General features: G+C 36.8%; 1 protein-coding gene and 1 pseudogene across 3 annotated transcripts in view; one reads left to right on the top strand and one right to left on the bottom strand.

The window, feature by feature from the left end:
- The window catches only part of LOC137402075 (golgin subfamily A member 3-like), a 229,179-nt gene that overhangs the window by 24,374 nt on the left and 182,891 nt on the right, over window positions 1–21,914 (bottom strand). The gene's annotated exons all lie outside the window — the stretch shown is intronic.
- On the top strand, window positions 1,281–19,958 carry LOC137401816 (galectin-4-like; annotated as a pseudogene).

Raw genomic sequence — 21,914 nt, 5'->3', positions numbered from 1 at the left:
TTCATGGTTCTACTCTTTGTTGCACGGCCTTATCAGCGTTTCATTGGCCGGTCTTAATTTTGAGTAAAAAACCCTCGTCAAGTTTTTATCGCGAGTTTAAGCCAAATTAATCTGTCTGTTTATGTATAATCCGATCAGATGGGTTAGTTTTAGGATATTGGAGAAACTGTTCAAAGACTTGGTAACATATTTAAATATGTTTACACGTGTTTTGTATCATTATTAATTATTATACTTGAGCGACCTTACACAAAAATGGTTAAAAATTTTGATGTTATTATAATACAAGGGTTTGATAACGGCCGTGGACGGATAATTTTTCGGGAGTTGTGTGCGCATATGCATTTATCATTGAGCTCCCAAACATTCGCTTTGCTCGTGTTTGGTTGTGGGATAATTGACAAGGTTTAATGACGGAGAAAAAAATAAATATATTTTATTCATTGAAATTTTTATTATTTTTTTCATGAGACAAACAAGACAAAACAGGACACTAAATGTCAAAACAAGTGAATTACCTGCACCAAAATACTTTTACAAGAAATATAATGTCCTACAGCGGATTATAGTAAAACACTAATTGTTGGGAAAGAAACTTTAGGGATAAGTGAATCAAAGGCTATGTTATCATTTTATTATTATTATCAGTTATTATTATGTTACAAGTACAGCTGTAGCCTGTGGTCTGTTACAATGACATCAGGTAGAAGCAGGATTCCAAGCTGCTGTGACTAAAGATGAACACCTGAAGCTAAAGAACCACTTGATCCAAGTAATAGAGTTTACTAATGGCATGAGGTCTTGTAATAATTTGAACCCATTGTATGAGGTTTTACAGTGAAGCTAACCAATAGCGAAGAGTGGTTCATAGCTGTAACTACTATTACGAGGTCTTACGATATTTCCAAGACTTTGTAATGAGGTAGCCGACCTTCATGAGAGTTTTCATTCAGTAGTAGTCATTTTACACTGTGGTCACACTATACACTCTATACTCCAGCTGCAGTTGTCTTTCCTTTTCCTATCTGGTAATTGTCTTTCCTATGATAGGGCTTAGTTTTCCATAAATAAACAGTTGAGGGAGAAAGTGTGGCAGAGAGAGAGAGAGAGAGAGAGAGAGAGAGAGAGAGTGTGGGAGAGAGAGATGAAGAGAGAGAGAGAGAGAGAGAGAGTGTGGGAGAGAGAGTGTACGGGAGAGAGGAAATGAGAGAAGGACGGAAAGGTAGAGAGAAACGGGAGACAGAGAGTGGAAAGGAGAGGAAGGGAAAAAGGGAGAAGAAATGAGTGGGAGGGAGACCGAGACAGTAAGCGGGAGAGAAGGAGCGGGAAGGGGATGGAGAAAGAGGGAGCTGAAGAGAGAGAGGGAGCGGGAGAGAGGGGGAGTGGGAGAGAGGCAGAGAGGAGGTGATGAAAAAGAGAGTTGAATAAATAATAGTCAAAACAATAATCAAAGAATAAAGATTGGGTTGTGAGAAAAAGTGAACAGACAGACAATACTTTTATAGATAAGGTAAATATGAACTGCATATATTGCCAGGAAGCTAAATATCAGACACAGGTGCTTAGCCAAATACTCGGATGTTGACTTATGTTACTGTGGTTGACACTCATGGTGACATCTTTCTACAGGTTCTCTATAGCAGCCCTGAAAATGCAACACATGTGGTAAAGAGGCATGATATCATTCCTTCAGATAACCAGTCAGGTGAGTAGTGAACTGTTTCCAAAAGTATTTAAGCAAACAAGAGAAAAGATAAAGTCTGAGATGGGCACTTGATGACTGGATCACTAGCAATGACTCAGAGGTATGAGACTAAATAGGCTTGTAATATATCAGAAGGCATGGAGCATATACATACAAAGTTTGGCTGAAATCAGTCAAACTTCATAATCGTATGCTACGTGCTTTCGTGTGTGGAAAACGAGAAACACATGGTGTTTGGGCAGACCAACGGACACACAATCAATGAAGTGGAGTTTGTTAATATAATACTAGATACTATATTAATATAGATAGTAATCTTTTTTACTAAGATAAGAGCCGTGTCCGTCTCCCTGCAACCACGGTGACAGGTTGTGAAAAAAACATTGCAGCCTACAGGATTTGAACTCCTGACATGTGGCTCAACAGCTCTTGACGCTTTCAAATGCCATAATCTGTCTTCTAAAAATTTGGTATAAATGTGCACAAACTTGTCCTCTGCACTTTATTGGAACACCTGACAGTCTCACAGCACCCTGGACTACCCGGGCACTAGTGTAGGTAATATGATGGAATTTCATGTTTAAAATGGGAACGCTACAATTTAACAAGTGAAAACATAAGCATTTACATCCACCTTTGTTAGACACTAGTGTAGCAGTTTCTCTCAAACACCTCCTTAGCAGTTATTTTTGATGTTTCAATCATCAACTGCTGGAGTTGTTAAATTAAACACATCCCACCGCTACCACCAGTGTGGTGGATTTTACCGTGCCACTTTCACAGTTTCCCACAAGCCGAGTAATCGCGAAGACCGAGTTGTTATCTGAGCATACAATGTATATTTACATAATAAATATAGTTGTATTAATATAACAACGTCATGCATACAAAAATATTACACAGTATAAGGATAGTGTCTCTTGTATGCAGGGAGCTGCGCTGCTCTGCCTGCCTCCTCATCGCGTCTGTTCTTTTATTTGCTTCGTTCTTGTTTGCTCTGCCCACTTGCGGTTTCGCTTCCCGCCGTATGTTTGGTGGCTACGTGACTCCTGCTTTATCGTCGGCCCAGCCTCCGGGCAAGAGAGGGAGGCCTGGCCCGGCCTGTCACTTGGCTGTCACGCTGGCACCGGCTCTGGTCGCGATGCGTTTCCCTCGCATAATGCTAATAAAGTACGAGGTGGTGAATGACAAAGTATTTAATTTATCCAAATCTATCAACACCTTTAGTTACGGGAAAAAGAATTCGTATTTATATTTTGTTATAATTTTCCTTACTAATTAATATCTGTCAATTAAGAATAAATTAAATAAACAAAATTTAATATATTTTATTATTTGAGGTTATTATTATTTTAGTCCTAAGACAATCTTATTAGCACCCTAAACTCCAAAACAAGTGAATAACATACACCAAAATACTTTCAACATAAATATGATGCTCTAAAACAGGTTATATTAGAATCACTAAATGTTGGGTAAGCAACCGCAAGGATAAGTGAATCAAAGGCTAAGATATCATTTTATTATTATCAGTTATTATTATGTTACAATTACAGCTGTAGCCTGTGGTCTGGTACAATTACATCAGGTAGAAGCAGTATTCCAAGCTGCTTTGATTAAAGATGAACACTTGAAGCCAAAGAGCAACTTGATCTGAATGATATAGTTGAGTAATGGTATGTGGCCTTGTAATAATTTGAACCAGTTGTATGAGGTTTTACAATGAAGTTATAGTGAAGATATGTTGTTTATATGTACATATATCCTGTCCGAATATACAGACATCCTGTTAGTATGTTCAGGTGCATTGTTCTAATGGTTAGATAGGCTATTATTGTGTACATGTATGATTTTTTATGCACATACCTGTTGTTCATATGTTCATATGTATATGTGTGCCATTCATATGTACAGATAAGTTGTTCATATGTATAGTATGCTGCTCATATGTACAGATATCCTGTCCATATGTACAAATATGCTGTTCATATTTGCAGATAGGATGTTCATATTTGCAGACCGGATGTTCATAAGTATGAATTGTCTTTTCATACGTATGGATTTTGTTGTCCTATGTATAGATATGGACAATAAGCTGTGGAAAATGAGATACAGAGGTGTTAGAAATAGCTGAAACAGCCGGTAAACGTAAGCATTGCAAAGACCAAGATTCAGCAGTTGCTATGGTGACTCTATAATACTGATCATGTTTGTTGATGACATTGCATAGAGTTTGTATCATACACTTTTGTAAGCGGATGTTTATGCTTTTCATCGTCAACATACTCATCTGAACAGACGTGGTTCATGATATTTGTAGACAAGTCAAGCTGATAATCTGCCCCAAAGCGTTTCCCAAGCTATTCTTACTAGCCTTTTCTCCAACCATTACCTTAATGTCTAGTACAGTGTCTGCTCCAATCAGAAGTGACGTCTGTAGCTTTTTATTCCTTGGATGTCTTATGGCTTACAGCTATCTCAAGAAGGTAAACATTGAAGAGACTTATTCTGCCTGGTCTCCGTGTTGGGGTAGAGTGGGTTGAGGTTTGGTGCATTGTTAGCTGCCTGAAGTTGAGGGTACTGTTAGCTAGACAGATGCTGTGAAATCCTTAATACAGTCAAACATCTACATACAAATTTTTGGGCATACAGCGAAAGGATTTAAGCAAATATTTTCTCTTGACATACTAACTTACGAACTAGTTTAACATACGCTGCCGGATATTTTTTTTAACCAATACATCTTTGTCAAGTAAAAGTAAATGTAAAAGTATAAAATTGTAGATGATAGAATGACAAAAAGTAATTAAATTTAGGTTTGTTGTAAGTTAGAATAAGTTATGCTGCATATTCTTACTACTGAGTCTGAAATGCATAGACTTCAGATACAGGTAGAGTTATTTGTTTATTGACCTTTTTTAAAAACTGCAAACATTTTAATAGTGTGCCACCTTTGTCAACATCTTCACTGGAGTCGGTTACATTTCCATAATAGGCAGACTACATGTGAATGCAGAATCAGCAGATAACCTTGACCTTAATTTACTAGTATATTACTCTAAGTTAGTTATAGGTTTAGCCTCTGATATTAATACGAGTACTGCTTATAGCTACTCCAACATCCTATGCATCTACTTCTTGCCTGCCCATAAAACTATTCTTAAAAATTGTAAGCGGGTTCACACCAATTAGTTTTGCTCATGCAAAAACTCAAGGGTTGTCTTCACTTTAGCACACCCATCAAGGTTCTCATGACGTTCTGTACTGAGCCCTGCTCTTTACATCCAACAATGCTAAATGCTATTTTTAGGCTAGCTGCGACATTGATGTGTGTGAATCTATGAATTAATTGCCCTGCTTTGCCAACTACGATGTCTTCAATGATAGAAGATGACAATTGGCATGATGCGTGTGAATTCTTTGAAACAGAATCTATAGAGGAAGAGGAAGATATGGTTGTTTTATACATTATGCCTAGTTACTTTTTTACAGGGTTAGTACAATTTATTGACATAGAACTGCAATGATAGTCAAATGATATCATTGGACTGTTGTCTGTCTTGATAAGAATGTATGAATAACGGATGGAAAGGTACCTCAGGTATCACCTCGTGACAAAAATGATCTGAAATGACACGTCTATGGGGTTTAAAAACAGCATTAACAAAAAGTTATCGACCATTGCTTAACGTTTCAATAAAATAATAATGTAGTATTTTTGTGCGAAACAGAAGTATTAACAAGCGATTGTTTTCATTGTATCATATAAATTTCTAGTCAAATACATTCTTATATCTCCAATGCTTTGTTTGTGTATTTAGCACAATGCGAAAAGGCAAGAAGTCGCTAAGGTTGAATGTTGTTATAATTGGAGGTTTAGAACTGGGGTTTGATGCTCAAGATTCAGCAGAAGTCTGGTATGCTGCAAGAGGTTACATGTTTAGTACGATGCTATGAAGACAGAGAACCTATCGTATGACATCTATCGTATATCTATCATGAGTTCTACTGTCTGTCTATCACTAGTTCTACTGTATAACTATCACTAGTTCTGCTGTATATCTATCACTAGTACTACTGTATATATATATCACTAGTTCCACTGTATATCCATCACTAGATCTACTGTATATTTATCCCTAGTTTTACTGTATATCTATCATTAGTTCTACCGTATATCTTTCACTAGTTTTAGTGTATATAAATATGTATTACTGGTTTTACTGTATATCTCCCACTAGTTCTGCAGTATATTTGTCGCTAGATCTAAGTATATCGCTCACTAGTTTTCGTGTATATAAATATACTTAACTGGTTCTACAATATATTTATCACTAGTTCTGCTGTATACCTATCACTAGTATTAGTGTATAACTCTCACTAATTCTACTGCATAACTATCACTAGTACCACCGTAAATCTATCCCTAGTTCTACTGTATATCCATCACTGGTTCTACAGTGTATCTATCACAAGTTTTACTGTATATCTATCTCTGGTTCTACTGTACATCTATCACTAGTTGTACTGTATATCTACCGCGTGATTGTTCTTTAGCATATCTGTTTCTAGCTCATCCCCGTTTTTTTCCTGATTTTACTGTCAACATATAACTAAGTCGGCTGTATGATTTTCTCATTCAAAACTGCATCAAGTGCTCCTCTCTTTAATTAGTAAGAGGTCATGTTTGTCTGCTGATACTATGACATTGTATCGGAGTTGTCTAACTATGGCTTTCCGCATTTAGTAATAGTCCATGTTTTTACTAGATATGGAGTCCATGAAAAGAAAAGAGCTGCCTTCGAAATTGGATAATAAGCGAATACCAGCAGCTCCCAACTCAAACATGGTCAGAGGCGATAGAAAGACCGCAAGAAGGAAGCATGCTCTGTCTAACAGATTTGCAATACTTTCAGATAAAATGTTTGCAAATGGTGACAATAAAAGGCCAACAAGTTGCGGTAAGTGTCTCGTAACTAATCTGACCTGACCGTGTTCTATAAGTTGAGGTAAGTGTAAGATATGTAATTAAATTCAACTGTATCAGAAAGGTTGAGGTAACTGTCTTGTAGGTAATCAAGCATAACTGTGTCCAACAAGTTAGTGTAAAGTTAATATTTGTAACCGAACTTGACTGTATCGAGAAAGTATAATGAAACCTGTGACTAGCTACAATCATAAGTGTATCATTAGGTTATGATAGTAGCTAAATTGACTAGAACTGTACCTAGTCACCTTACTTACTAGCTATTGATCTGATGTACAAGTATAGAAAATAGTCTCTGATATTCATTGTGTTCAGTAACAAGCCAACTAACCTACATGTAGCCCTGAACCTTTTAGTTACTGATAAAACCAAAACGATTGAGCGATCCGAGGTCAAAATCTTAATAAAAATACAAAAATAATCGATGCAAAAGGTGATGGCCTAAAACATAGTCTCTGGGAAGTATAGATTTGCAGACTTTCTTGCAGATATGGTTTATAATAAAGAACGCTGTAGGTACTTGTTCTGATAAATTTACCATTAACCATAGTTGGTCATCATATTTCGTAACGCTGCACTCTATGAAAAAGTACAGGATAGTTTTCTGTATAAATGCAGATCAACACACTACTGTGGGCTGGTCATCAACTCTACTGTATCCCGGTTCCAGTCTTTCAGCTCATGTACATGTACATATACGCAGTCCTGACGTACATCTATATATCCTCTCACAATATAATTATTTCTCAATCTACTGTCTATCTCAATCTGAACTGTATATATGTATTTCCCCATCGTAACTGTACACTTACCACCGATTAACATCTCCAAGTCAATTTTATACCATCTCTAGTTTTAGGTGTTTATTGATCTTCATTTTAACAGTTCCTCTAATTCTAGATACAATATTATAATGATCACTGGTTTCTATGGTTATCACTATCTCTCCAGCATACCTAGTGATAGTTCTCCCTATGTATCTATAGCTTAGTGTCTAGTAGTAGTGCGGGGTAGAGTAAAGAAGGGCGCAGCAGACAGGTATAACGCATGACTCACGCTATATTTGCAAGTTGTCAGTGTCTACGGTCATTGAAGATGTGTATAGCTTGGGTCTGAAGCTCATTTGCGAGCAGAACTACTTGCGTCTCTAACTACAGGCTGCTGGGTTGATTAACTGGCACACATGTCCAAGGTGTAAAACGGAATTACTGTTGATTCCTAGTTGCTCCTATTATGCACTGACTTTTCCTGGAAAGCATCACTAAATGTGGAGCCAAACCAGCATCCAATAAGGCATTTTATATATTTAGACAAGCCATAGACTAGTGCATATCTACTAACTGTTGCATGTCATCTATCCAAATCAGTAGTTTGATTGTGTAGGAAAGTTGTATGCTGCTAGCCAAGTCTAAAGGTGTTTCAGAGGGCAGTATAGGCCTTATCTTATCCTCTCATTTAGCCCACGACCGGATGTGTTCTGTTAAGTATGATAATGAGGTTTTATAGTTGACCCATCGTACCTAATGTAAGCCTGAGTACTTTGCAATGTCAACGTGACCAATGACTGCGTAGGCAGTAGGCAAACAAGGGTGCCTCCTAAAACTACTCATAGATTCATTGACTTTCCAAGTAGCTAAAAAGTAGGTCATTTACCTGAGTGCGTGTAAAAAGGACTGGTGATCAATTGAACTTGGTGAGGTCAGTTTAGCTGTCAAGCTCAAGTCATCAGTTGGCCAGTAGTTCTAGGTTTATGTTCATGGTGGGTAGTGGCATGCCAGCACCAAGTCTTTTTTGATTTTCTAAAGTTTCAAATCACTTGTAGCAGGTGGCTTATGATCATGTTAGGTTTTACCTCAACCTCCAGACGGAGGAGGGAGATGGCGCGAGCACAATTGCTTTCCACTACAATCCTCGCCAGTGTCAGGTTGAGGTGGTAAGGAACTCCTTGGTTGATGGTGAATGGGGAGAAGAAGAGAAAGATGGGCCCGACTTCCCATTTCCCTCTAAGGCTAGCTTTGAGATTCGAATAATCTGTACAGCGTGGAACTATGTGGTGAGCAAACACTAGCTACTGCATGCTTTAGTTGGGATTGCATAGCTTTAAACTTCATCCCAAGACTTCCTGCTCTTGTAGATAGATACGTTGATAAAGCATGATGCATTAAAGGCCTATTAATCCTTTCCAATATACTATTGCATGTTGTCATTTAGTAGCCAGTGAATCACTGTCTTTATGATGTTGATTTGGAGTTGTGCGCTCATTGAGTTGCCATGCAATAAGTGATTCAATGGAGATTGAGTTTGCATATTGGGTTTGCATAGCTTTAACCTTTTCGCAGGCAAGTTCTTTTGGCCAATTTGAGACCCCCTGGGCAGATTATTTTATCATAAATTGATTTAAACAAATCATTGATATACTTTTATTTATTATATTACATATGCGACATATTATGTGTATTGTGTTTTTATTATACAGGTAAACACAACTCTACTATATAAACGGCAATCGTTGTCTGTCTGTGTATGTGTCCGCCTTATAGAGTACCGTACATTTCGAACTATTAGCCACTACTAGGTATCTAGGGCGCATTAACGAGAATGTCCGGTTAGTACACGCCTCTATTATACATAACCTATTCATCGTTTGCCGTTTTCACACAAAAGTGACGTAATAATTACAACTTTATGGCTTTCTTTTAGCTTCATGACACGCGATGCTTTTTTTTTCCTCGACGTATTAGGGCTAATTTGTTTTCGGCAAAACGATATCGACAATAGACCCTCTCGATATTAGAACTTGGCGATTAAATTTTATTAACTCTAGAAACACGATGCCATTTTTGTGAAGCTCTATTTCTGGCTTTTATCAAGGTTCAATTGCTAAATCGCTGTTAAGGTCACTACTTTTCACGCGGACAATCGTATTATCTTGAGTAGGAATAGCATCTAGATTCTCTCACCTTCGATCAGACAAAGACACAACAATATTTCATTTTTACATAACATATCATCGTACCAGTATCATCGTATTCAGAGTTTTGATGAATAGCTGTTGCTGGAACTGTAACTTTTTATACACACATTTCTATGCAGGAATTATTAGTATTAATTCAACATATTCACGAATTTTATTTTGTTTTCTCAGTTCGTATTAATTGTATCATTACCAAATCATCTCATATTGTAGTCGTAGCAAAACAGACTCAATTTAGCTATTACTTGCTAATTATTTCACTGTTACATCTAAAACTTTTTAGTCGTTTTATCTTTAAAATTTATTGGACCTGCACGAAACATTTTTCTCATGATATGAAGTTTAAAAGTTGTTTGACAAAGTAAGTTTGAAAACCTTTACAGTTGTTTTAGGTAGAATGGCAAATGTTGTTACATGTATATGTTAAATACAGATCAATTTTCTGTTCAGTTTTTTTTATTACCCGGGCAACGCTGGGTTGTACAGCTAGATGTATTAGCTTACACATATTTCCTTTTAAACCTAACCAATTAGTTTTTCATAATTAATTTCACATTTTACAACAAACATTTGTAAGATTACTGTAAGATTTATCGTGTAAGATTGCAAGTATCAGTTATTCTCCACTCTCTTATATTTACATACATTTACATACTTTGAGAAATATATATATATATATATAGAAGATATATAAATTTAAATTATCTTATTAAATTTATAAACTTCTTATAACTTTTGAATTTATAATATAAGTTTTTAAAGTTTGTTTCATTGTTGTTATCATTTCAGTTTGAATTCTTTTAAACATAAATTGAGTATCATGTTTGAAGTTAAAACATTTCATTTTCCTATCACTGTTATTATTACTTGATTAGTTTCCAATCTTTATTATCCCATGACCAAACAGAGCGAAGCGATTGGTTGGGAGATTTATGATAAATGCACATGTGCACACAACTCCCGAAGATTATTCATCAACAATGAGACGATACCCTTCCATCAAAATTTCATCAACAAATTTAACCATCGTTTTGTAGAGTCATTAAAGTATAATAACGATACAAAACACATACAAACCTATTTAAATATGTTACCAAGTCTTTGTAAAGCGTCGTTATTATCTTAAAACTTACCCATCTGATCGGATTATACACAAATAGACAGATTTATTTGGACGAAAATCGTTATTAAAACTTGTTAAGCCTCACTTTTATAAAAGTTAAGACCGGAAATTGAAACGCCGAGCGACAAAGAATAGAACGATTAAGTTGTGCGCATTTCATGACTATATAACAGGCACTTTTCACCAGTCTAGAGCATTGTCGAAGGTTTCGGTGATTAACATAGGAGTACTGAAATCGTTTCATTTTTGCCGATTTCAAATTAACTGACATTTCAGACACATTTGAGTACTTTGGTATTCTAACTGATGTCCATCGCAGTGTAAGTAAAGGATATGACGATGATATTTTTTTCTAACAATTTTTATGAGATTACGGTATTTAATTATAAGTTTGGATATTCTTCTTAATACTTCTTGATATTGTTAGCTATGACGTTTTGAAATGTAAACAAAATTGCGCATTGGTTTTTTATTATTACTGTATTACTAAGTTTGGATATTCTTTTTGATACTTCTTGATATTGTTAGCTATGACGTTTTAAATGTAAAAAAAATTGTTCATTGGTTTTCTACTATTACTGTATTACTATATTAATAATATTGGTTATTCTAATAATATCAGTGCATTTTACTTCTAATATTGCATTTCTCCTATTGCAAGGGGAGAGATATAAACATATAATCTTTTCTTTCATTATTGCTGTTTGTTGTATATAATAACACCCACACCCAGTACATTACAGCTACCATTGCAGTTATCCTAGTGCACTGCAGTGCCATTTGACTGCTAATATTGCGGTTCTCAACCATCAGTACCCTTTCTTTTTCCAATATCACTTTGGTCGTGGGCTGTATGACAGTGGAATTTCTAGTTAATATTATTCTTTTATTCAACCATTTTTGGCAAACATTGTTCTAATAAAATTTCAACTGCAAAATACTATGATATTCTGTCATTTTTAGTATCGTCGTATTCAAAGAATTGATGGATAGTTTCTGGTGGGACAGTAACCTTTTTATACCCACACACTTCTATGCTAGAATTGTTATTATTAATTCAACATATTCACAAATTTTATTTTGTCTTCTCAGTCTGTATTAATTGTATCATTACCGTATCATCTTTTATTGTAATTGTTTCAAAACCGACTTAATTTAGCTATTACTTGCTAATTATTTGAAATTTACATCTAATTCCTTTTACAATTGTTTATTTTTCTTATTTATTAGACTGGCAGATAACCTTTTCTCATGATATGAAGTTTGAAAGTTACAGTTGTTTGACAAAGTTTGATAAACTTTACAGTTGTTTTATTTTCTCTTAAATTATTTCAACTACACAAAACACTTTTCTCCTGATAGGTTACCTATCATGTTTTCTTATGTTACTTATGTAGTTTCAATGTTAGAATGGCAAATGTTGTTATATATGTTAAATACAAATAGATTTTCTGTGCAAAGACTTTTTTATTACCCGGATACAAGTACAGCTTATGGTGTAAAATGTTGAAAAAATACTTTACTGAAGTTGTTTTTTGCCTTGAAGCGAATTAAAATTTACATTATTTTATTTTGATGGGAAAAATTGTTTCGGATCTCGAACTTCTGGAACTGATTATGTTCGAGAACTGAGGTTCCACTATGCGTTATCAAAAGATATAGGTCGCTGAAAGTTATGAAATTTTAAATTTACATTGGTCTGAAAACCTTTACAGTTGTTTTATTTATTTTTAAATCAGTTGTCCCGCACAAAACCTTTTCCTCATGATATGATGTTTGAAAGTTGTAGTTGGTTGAAAAAGTTCGAAAACCTTTACAGTTGTTTTATTTTCTCTCTTAATTTATTTCAACTACACAAAACACTTCCTTCATGATATGTAGTTTGAAAGTTAGAATGGCAAATGTAGTTATATGTTAAAATACAAATCAATTTTGTGTGCAAAGACTTTTTTTACTACCCGGGCAGCGCCGGGTAGCAAAGCTAGGCTTGGGGCCATGGCGTCACTCGAGGATGCGCGGGAGACCCTTTTCGCCTCGAGTACAGGGAGAGTCTCCAGGCACGGCTTTCTGGATGAATGAGTTGGCGAGTGCGAGGCGATTGATTGCAAAGCGATTGATTGTGAGGCGATTGGTTGCGAGGCGATTGGTTGCAAGTGCAAGGTGATTGATTGCAAGGCGAGTGAGAGGGTATTGCAAGGCGAGTGCGAGACGATTGATTGCTACGAGAGTGCAAGGCGATTCATTGCGAGACGAGTGCGGGCCGATTGATTGCAGGCCGATTGATTGCAGGGCGATTGATTGCGAGTGCGAACCGATTGATTGCCAGGCAAGTGCAAGAGCGCGATTGTCAACTGCTCAGCGGGTAAAGATTGGTCAGTCGAGGCTGGGGCTTAGCGGCAGAAGTGCGCGATTGTCAACTGCAGATATAGACTGGTATGAACGGAAGCATGAATCTAGACACATGAATCTAGAATATTTACTAGATTTTACACGCATCTAGTTGTGAGACACATTGCAGATTTCCATTGTTCTCCCCAACATTGACATGTATATGTGCATACATACTCTGATCAGGATAACAATTTCAGTAGACTGCATATTTGGAGTTGTTTTGCAGTATGAAAGACAACTCTCAATAAACTTCATGCTGCTCGTGAATCTGCTCCTGTAGGCGGGTAATGCAGCTAGTAAACATTTATAAATCAAATTCTTATATAAGTGTTTCTCTAGCTATAGTTATTTTAGAAGCATTTGCCCTTGCAGAGGCCTACACCACAGTCTTGACATCATGTGCTTATTTATTATTGTTCCTCTATAGCCTTGCCTTTGCCTATAGCCTTTGGAAGACGCCATGACAGTAAAAGAAAGTTGTTGCACTCTGGTAAAATATTCAGAAAGCAGTAACAGAAGCATAAACAAGCTACAAACAAAAATCTTTATTTTATTCAAATACGTTTTTATTTCAGATTTTTCATTCATTTAGTATTGCGAAAAACGATCGATTTTATCAAAATGGCTGATTTTTTGGTTGCTAACATTGACCAATATATTTTAGTTTACTATTGGTAAAAAACTTAAATAAAAAAACGCAATAAGGTAACCAGAAATCAATTTATAAAAAACGTTCGTGTGGTGACATAATAGTCGCTCTGTCCATTGGCGTCAGTATCGGGAAACGACAATGTCGCTCTGCCTGCAAGAGGGTTAAACCTCATCCCCAGACTTCCTGCTCTTGTAGATAGATACGTCGATAAAGCATGATGCATTGAAGGCTTATTAATCCTTTCCATCATACTATTGCATGTTGTCATTTAGTAGCCAGTGAATCAATGGTGTTGCTTTGGAGTTGTGCGCACGTTGAGTTGCCATGCAATAAGTGATTCAATGGAGATTAGGGATGTGGATGATTTGCCAAAAAGATAAGGATTTCTACGCTATAGCGGTGCATTCGGAACTGCTCAAATCAAAAGAATGACTGAAATTTGGAAAACAATTAAAATAGAATAGCTGGCACAGCATTTTTGGACGCATCCGCAAATTCTGTTTTCATCTTTTTGAAGCATGATGGATTCGATCCAAATTTCTGTGTAATAAAACTCTCTTGACTTGCGGATTTTACTGTTGTTATCTTGTGAATGACTCAAAATTGTTGATTAATTGCGTCGTTGAATCAGTGATGATCGGCTCATAGGGATATTGTGCGTAAACTTCCATCTACTGTCCCCTTTAGGTCTGTGTTAATGGAGCCCACTTCTGCAATTACGACCATAGAGTGGACATCCGTTCCGTCTCTCACATCTACATAGATGGTGATGCTAAATTTACCGATGTCGAATTCACAGCATACTTTGTAAGTATCTATTAGTATTGACAGTCTGTTAGCATTGAAGGAACTAAGGCTACAATTTCCCTCAAGCTTTAGCTACTGATGTAAACAGTTACTTGCACTATCATACTCATTCAGTACTGTGTGACTGACTTGATGAGAATAGAATGTCTGAACTACAGGGAGTTTTCTGTTCGCTTTCTAGGGAGCTCGTTACAACAGCATCATCCCACAGGAGCTGATTCCTGGCAGCTGGGTTAATGTGACTGTCGCTGTTCATGACAACCCTCACAGGTGAGCTGCAGCAGTTTCAACATGACTGTAAAATCATGACACCCTATGCGGGTGTAGTTTTTTTGCTTTTTGACACTAATAGTTTATGACAATTCTTGCGTGTCGGTGTAATTGGATAAATACGACTGACAGTTGTGACAACCTTTACAGGTGAGCCGTAGTTAAAATAATGCAAACAAAGAAAATCTCTATGGAATGCGCCACTCACGACTTGTCATGTATTTCAGTAAACAGAGTAACTTTTAAAGCATAAAAAGTGTATTAAAAGTATGGTGCCATTTTATAGGCAAGATATGAAAATCATTTCTTTTAAGGCCTACTCGAAATACTACAGAAACCTACTAAGTATTTCCAAGTAGTTAAACTAATATCTAGTATTTTTGCTTTTAAATATAAATAAGTATAATTGTTCATATTTTCACAGTGACGGCAGAAATGAGATTATTTTTATTGTAAACATGGTTTTAACATCTCAAAAAATACGGAGATGAATAAAACCAAAGGAGAATGAAACCAACGAATTCTGAGAGAAAGTTGGTGCAGTTTTATTCCCATAATAGTCTGCAGTCCACATAATCACTGTGCTTCCTTGCTTCAAATAAGTTTGGAGTTGCCCACTGCCGGCGAACTTGCACCCGACTGTTTCAATGATTCGGAGTTGCACTATGGATCATTCCAAGATCCGTGATGTATACCTCAAAGTGAAACTTATTAAAGTAGACTCACTTTCAGGTCTTCATGTTACTTTCCAATTCTTGCGTAATTAACTAGTTGTGCTAGAAAATATAATTATTTCATCATCCTCGTACGAACAACCCATCCTTGACATGTAAATGTTATGTAAAGGTAAAAACTCAAGCAAAAACAGTAGTGAGAAGAGAAGCAGTAGAATGTTTTCATAACAGTGATCCATATGCTTGATCTAAAAAAATTTCGCTTATAATAAGGAGAGCTTAGCCAAGTGTTATCGATTTGGATTCATCAGCAGTGAACGTTTTTATGAGCAAGAAACGAAATTAAATGCATTTGGATTTTACCGCTTCAATGAATCGGAGTAGAAGCAGCTCTAAACAAATTCGAAGCACGGAAACAGTATATGTGGGACTAACCAATTACTTACCACACTTCTTAACTGTTGCCACGGGGTGATTTCAATATCCAATGCAGAGTAGCCAAGGTGGGTCATATCCCCCTTGCATCTAGTAGCCAGTCGTACCTCCTCTATAAACATGTCTCTGTCTTCTATTGACCTATTTCACATATCCAACTTGGGACATGAGCCCAGCTCACAGACCGACACATCCTATCAATGATTGGGCCATAAGAAGCAAGTGTTTGGTCTTCCGGTCTGAGTGTTTGTTTAGATTGTTTGTTAATATTTAAGGTTTGATATCAACTTGGCGTGTGACACTTCTGATGAGGAAAGACAACTCCATTTCAACCCACGTTTCTATTAAGGAGAAACGGTTAGGAATTCAAGACTAGGTGGTGAGTACGGAGATGAGGAGAGAGAAGGTGGCTTCCCATTTGAGGCTGGAAAAGTCTACAAGATCGGCATTCAGGTGCAAGATGACTATTACTCGGTAAGCTGGGCTTTATTGACATTTGTAGCAGCTACTGTGTTGCAGCAGATGGGGATATGCTTGTCATGCATAACATTTGTAGTTAATCTCGAATTGTGTAAACATATGTAAAGCTACATAAGCTTGCATCTAGCCATGACAGAATACATGTACAAGATATTAGTCATGCGTTTAAAATTCTCACAGCTTTCTCTGTTTTGAGCTTTCCATCTGGTAGCATCCAGTGATGTCTGTCATGCATGTTGATGACAATTTTTGTAGAGATTTAGCTTCTTGACAGCCGTCGCTGGTGTTTGCTAATGATGACTCAAATGTCAGTCTATTGACAGTTATTACCGGTATACATGACTAGCTAGTCCTGTGCTTGATATATTGACAACGGTTGCAGGTGTACGTGAATGGTGAGCCATATGTGACATACAATCATCGATGTGATGCTCAGGATGCTCATCATCTAACAGTTAATGGAGATGTGTCTGTACTGGAGGTTAGATTCCTTGGCTCTTTGGTAAGTGCTGATCATATCGTTTCTATCCGTAAACCATCAGTAGACTTTTCTCTCTTTGTTTGGATCTGGAAATTTGACTCATATTCACTGAAGTAGTGATGCAGTGTGATAACCTGCTGTAGGAAGACAACTCCTATCGCAAAGTGCCAAGTCTGAAGTCGGGAGACATTGTTACAGTCATAGGGTCCGTCAAGGATGATCCAGAAAGGTAAACATAAAGGTTAAACAGCGGTTAACAGGTTAACAGTTTATGAGACGATAACTCTAAATGAATCAAATTGGCGAACTGTTTTAGTGTATGTATGTGATATTCAATAGTAATTGTAATAATCCGAAGTGAACCAGTAGAAGGTGTTATGGGTGTGGCTGTTCATGTTTTGAAGACTAAAAGTACATTTGTTTAAGATGCTATTAGATACTTGCCTATGTCACAATTCTGTCGTAGACATGAATCTGCCAAGACTTTGCCTGAAGGATCTTCTTGGCCCAAAATGCCAAAACTTTTTCAAAGAAATTTAAGACATTTTGTGTAAATATTCTAATTTCACCTTAACATATTTTGGACCGCCTATAAGCGCCAAAAAGAGTCTAGCCATATGGACATCTAGCATTAGCCAGGACTGTACATGTGCTCACAGGTGCCTACAAGCATCTACACCTTGTAGGTGGTAACAGATGACTAAACAGGTGTTTTGAGACTAGATATTTGGTTAAAGCTCTGTTTGTCCTTTTTCAGAATTTGCATCAACCTTCAAGGTAAGACTCCGGACGAGTCGTCATCAAGTTCTGATGAGGAAGAGAAACACACAGACATTCCTCTGCACTTTAATCCAAGATGGGACCAAGGTAAAAGTGTCGTCTTGCATACATGTAGATGGTCCTATCACCTTCAGGAGGTGTGGCCTGATATACAGGGTTCAATCGCTATTAGGAGGTGTTGCCTGATATGCCTGATTCTATCACCATTAAAAGTTGTGACCTGATATACAGGGTTCTTATCACCATTAGGAGGTGCGGCCTGATATACAAGGTGCAATCGCCATTAGAAGGTGTGACTTAAAGATGTGGTTGCGTCAAATTTGAGTTGACATTTAAAGGAAAGCATTTTTTTGTCTATCAGTTGATATGTTGTTTGTTGTGTTAGGCAATGTCATTGTCAAGATATTTGAAGATTAAAATCGAAAAAGGTTGATCACACTAAGAACGCTCAGGCCAAAAAACATGCCCGGACTTGCCCAAAATGATGTAACCAGTGATACAACCTGTCTCTATCTCTCATATTCACATTGGCTATTGCGATAAAAGTCTAGTCCTACTATTGGCTCCTACTAGCGGCTCTATTGTCTTAAATTTTATTTTGCATTTGCTCATGTTGGCTAGAATAAAATTTTAAATCTAGCTACAGATACATTATTATGAATGTCTCAAACGCCTCAAATAAGGGAAATTAGAAACTTGTCATATTAGCGTTCTCTAAATGCTGTGTAAACATCTGAGTACCGACTTCGATTCTGCCGATCTACGGTAATTAGGTCGTTGAGTTAACTTATTTCATCATGGCCTTTGTATCAGCTAAGTTCTCAGTTACTACTCATACTGGAGACTAGCTACTAAACAAAATAAGCATGCCGCCATCTTTGAAAAAATTACGTTTCAATATATGGCGAAACCAACTGCAATTTTCGCTGCAGCATAAAGTTTTTATTAAACCATCCATCCAAGTTGTGGCCATTCACTTAGTTTCATCTCATATAATAGGACAAATTAATCTACCGCTGCATACTCAAACAAAACATATTATGTTTCGTGCAGCACATATTCGTGTCTCTCTTTCCCATGTATGGCAGTTTCCAGACTGACACAACTGCTCCCTGGCGAACCACATGAACATCCTCTAACAATAAAACAAATGTCATTTATATCTACGTCGTTCTATTGCATATCTACTGAAAGCTTTCAATTTGAGAGTTAGATAAATTGAGAGTGTAATTTACAAAATGAATAAATGTTTAACAAAAAAATAAAGACGCAAAGCCAACAATTTGAAGCTTTGTTTCTGAGAGTTGAAAATGAGCATTGATCAATCGATGTTCCTCCCTTTCTACAAGTGAGAAACGAACATAAATTCTAATCATAAATCTAATTTACTAGTTGAAAATGCCAAAGAAAATTTTAAGCAAATGTTATAGCTAGATGAAACGATAAAAATGTGTGAAACAATGATTCGTGATAGCAAAAAGTAAAAGCTTGATATACAGGGTTCAATCGCTATTTGGAGGTGTGGCCCTGATATATCCTCTGCACTTTAATCCAAGATGGGACCAAGGTAAAAGTGTCGTCTTGCATACATTTAGATGGTCCTATCACCTTCAGGAGGTGTGGCCTGATATACAGGGTTCTATCACCATCAGGAGGTGTGGCCTGATATACAGGGTCCAATTACCATTAGGTGTGGCCTGACATACAGGGTTCTATCACCTTCTTTAGGAGGCGCAGCTTGCTGCATGTTCGTGTCCTAATAATGCAAAGCTCTCTGCAGGTGAAATTGTACTCAACACTCTGAAGAATGGAGATTGGGGAGATGAGGAGATTTATCCTCTCCCAGAGGCCTTTTACCCTGGCAGACAGTTCTATGTTCAGTTCAATGTGGGGGATGATGGTTATGAGGTGAGAGTAGAATCAAGTTTTAATATGTGAATTGGTGGGTTGATAGTGTCTTAAATGTATGTAAAAAGGCATAATTGGTTATATCCGCTGTTATAGTCTTGGAAACACAAATATCTACGTTAAATCATGTTACAGATATACGTCAACGGGGAGTATCTGGCCAACTATGAACACAGAATAAAATCTAAGAAAGTTCGATTCATCAACCTAGCAGGCACAGCATTCTTCAGCTCAGTCAAACATGTTCAAGGGGCCTACTATGTCAGCGACAACAGCTTCCTCTTTAGATAACTTATGGATTTGTCTGCTCCTGCAACAGACCTTTCGCTTTCCATTTTACCTGCTGTGTAACAATTATGTAGAATGAATATTGATAATACAGCTTGACTAGTTCTATTCTAAGGTATATGTATGGCTGTTATGTAATCCTTTTTAATGTAAGATAATGAAACACCACTCAGAGGTTTGCTTGCAACAAAATTCACATTACAGTTATTTGGTATCAAAAGGTTCACAATGTCGTACTCTGCTGTGTTGTAGATGCAAAATGTGTCGAAATGCGATCACAAACTCTTAAAAGCTTGAAAATGAACAGTTAATTGCAGCCATTACGAAAACGCCGTAGTTTGAAATCTTTTTATTTGTCTGTCATACTCCTACATTTTGGTTATTGTTTTGACATGTGATGTTATCACGTGAAATTAAAGGCCAATAAAAGGCTCAATATAAAACTCTCGTAGCACTAGTTTATGACAAGTACTTGAGGTTCTACCAAAAAGCCCGTATCAAATATAAATGCTCGCTACTTTACAGTATCTTTTCAGTCTGGTCTAATCATCTAGTCGTAATCTGATCATGTGACCTATACTTTCTGTCAAATAGCGCGCGAACAGTTTCTGCAGCAATTTTTAGCATTGCAGGGGACCAACAGGCCTCTCATGTTCATCAGAGAATGATATGCACTCCTTCGAGCTAAGGTAGAAAAATTAGATTTTTTACGGTAGGTTTTAAGATTTTTTCGATTATGATGATGGCGAAAAAGACGGGTAAGGACAACAAACATGGTTTTCTTAAATGCGTGAAGTATATTTGTGAAAATATTTCAACGAACGAGTTTGCATGAAAGTTTAAACAGAAGCCATCATGTTCAGTTACGCCCCATTTGAAATGGATTCCAACCTACAGCGTTTTTGTGATGGCTGCGATAACTGTTCATTTTGTAGCTTTCAAGAGCTTTTAATCACATTTCAGCATATTTGCCCCTTTCAACGCAGCAGAGTAAGACATGGTCAATCTTTTGATACTAAATCACTAATTTGAATTTTGTTGCAAGTCAACCTTTAAAAGTTAGTCCCTGATTGCTAAAAATCCGTCAGGTAGTTTTTACACGATCCATTAAGCTGACCAAAGGTAATAGTTTGAGGCTTGTTTAGTATACAGTGAAAGGAATTCCTGTAGTTGTGACCTCACTCTATTGTATTAATGCTGCCTTTTCTCTGACATAGAAAAAACTAGGTCAATGTAAAGACCACTCAAGCATGTTCTCTTGTCTTTGGCAGAGCTCTAAATTCACCTCTGCAGGATTGTTAGGGATTGAAAGTTTTTTGCTGAAATTAAGGCAGCTATAGAGTACCTGCAACCATTGTCAGTCTGAATATACATGTAGCATGTTTTTCTCATCTAACTAACAGGTAATGTGGACTACCATAACAATAAGGAATTGACAGAATATATTACATACCGTAGATGTTGCTGCAACAGTAACATACAATTTTAGTAACTCCTAGACAGCTAGAAACATAGCTACCTTGTGGACGCCAAAATATCAACACAGGCTCACCACTTAACTAGAAGTTCACCAGTATGTGAGATCAGGATGCTTTTGGAGTCATCCCATTTTCATTCCATCATCCTAAATAACCATGAAAGGCCATCAAATATATTAATTGAATAAAACACCTCCTAGCTTTTTATATTGTAATTTCAGTTTATCTTGTTAGTTTCATTTTGTCTTCCCAATTTTAATTTGCTGTTTTAATGTGCTATTTCAGTGCACTGTGCATGTTTCAGTTTGTTTTGCCAGTTTCAATGTGTGGTTCTACGCGCTGCATCCACTACAGTTTGCTGTGCCAGTTTCTACCATGTGAGAAAAGACATGAATAACAAGAAAAGAGGCTTGCAATTTGTGGCCTCATTTTCCACCAAAATAATGATAATGCACAATGAGGTCATAGCTTCTGTGAGCAA

This window comes from Watersipora subatra, chromosome 8 (assembly GCF_963576615.1).
Source record: "Watersipora subatra chromosome 8, tzWatSuba1.1, whole genome shotgun sequence".
Taxonomy (NCBI): Eukaryota; Metazoa; Bryozoa; class Gymnolaemata; order Cheilostomatida; family Watersiporidae; genus Watersipora; species Watersipora subatra.
This window is presented reverse-complemented; position numbering and strand designations above follow the sequence as displayed.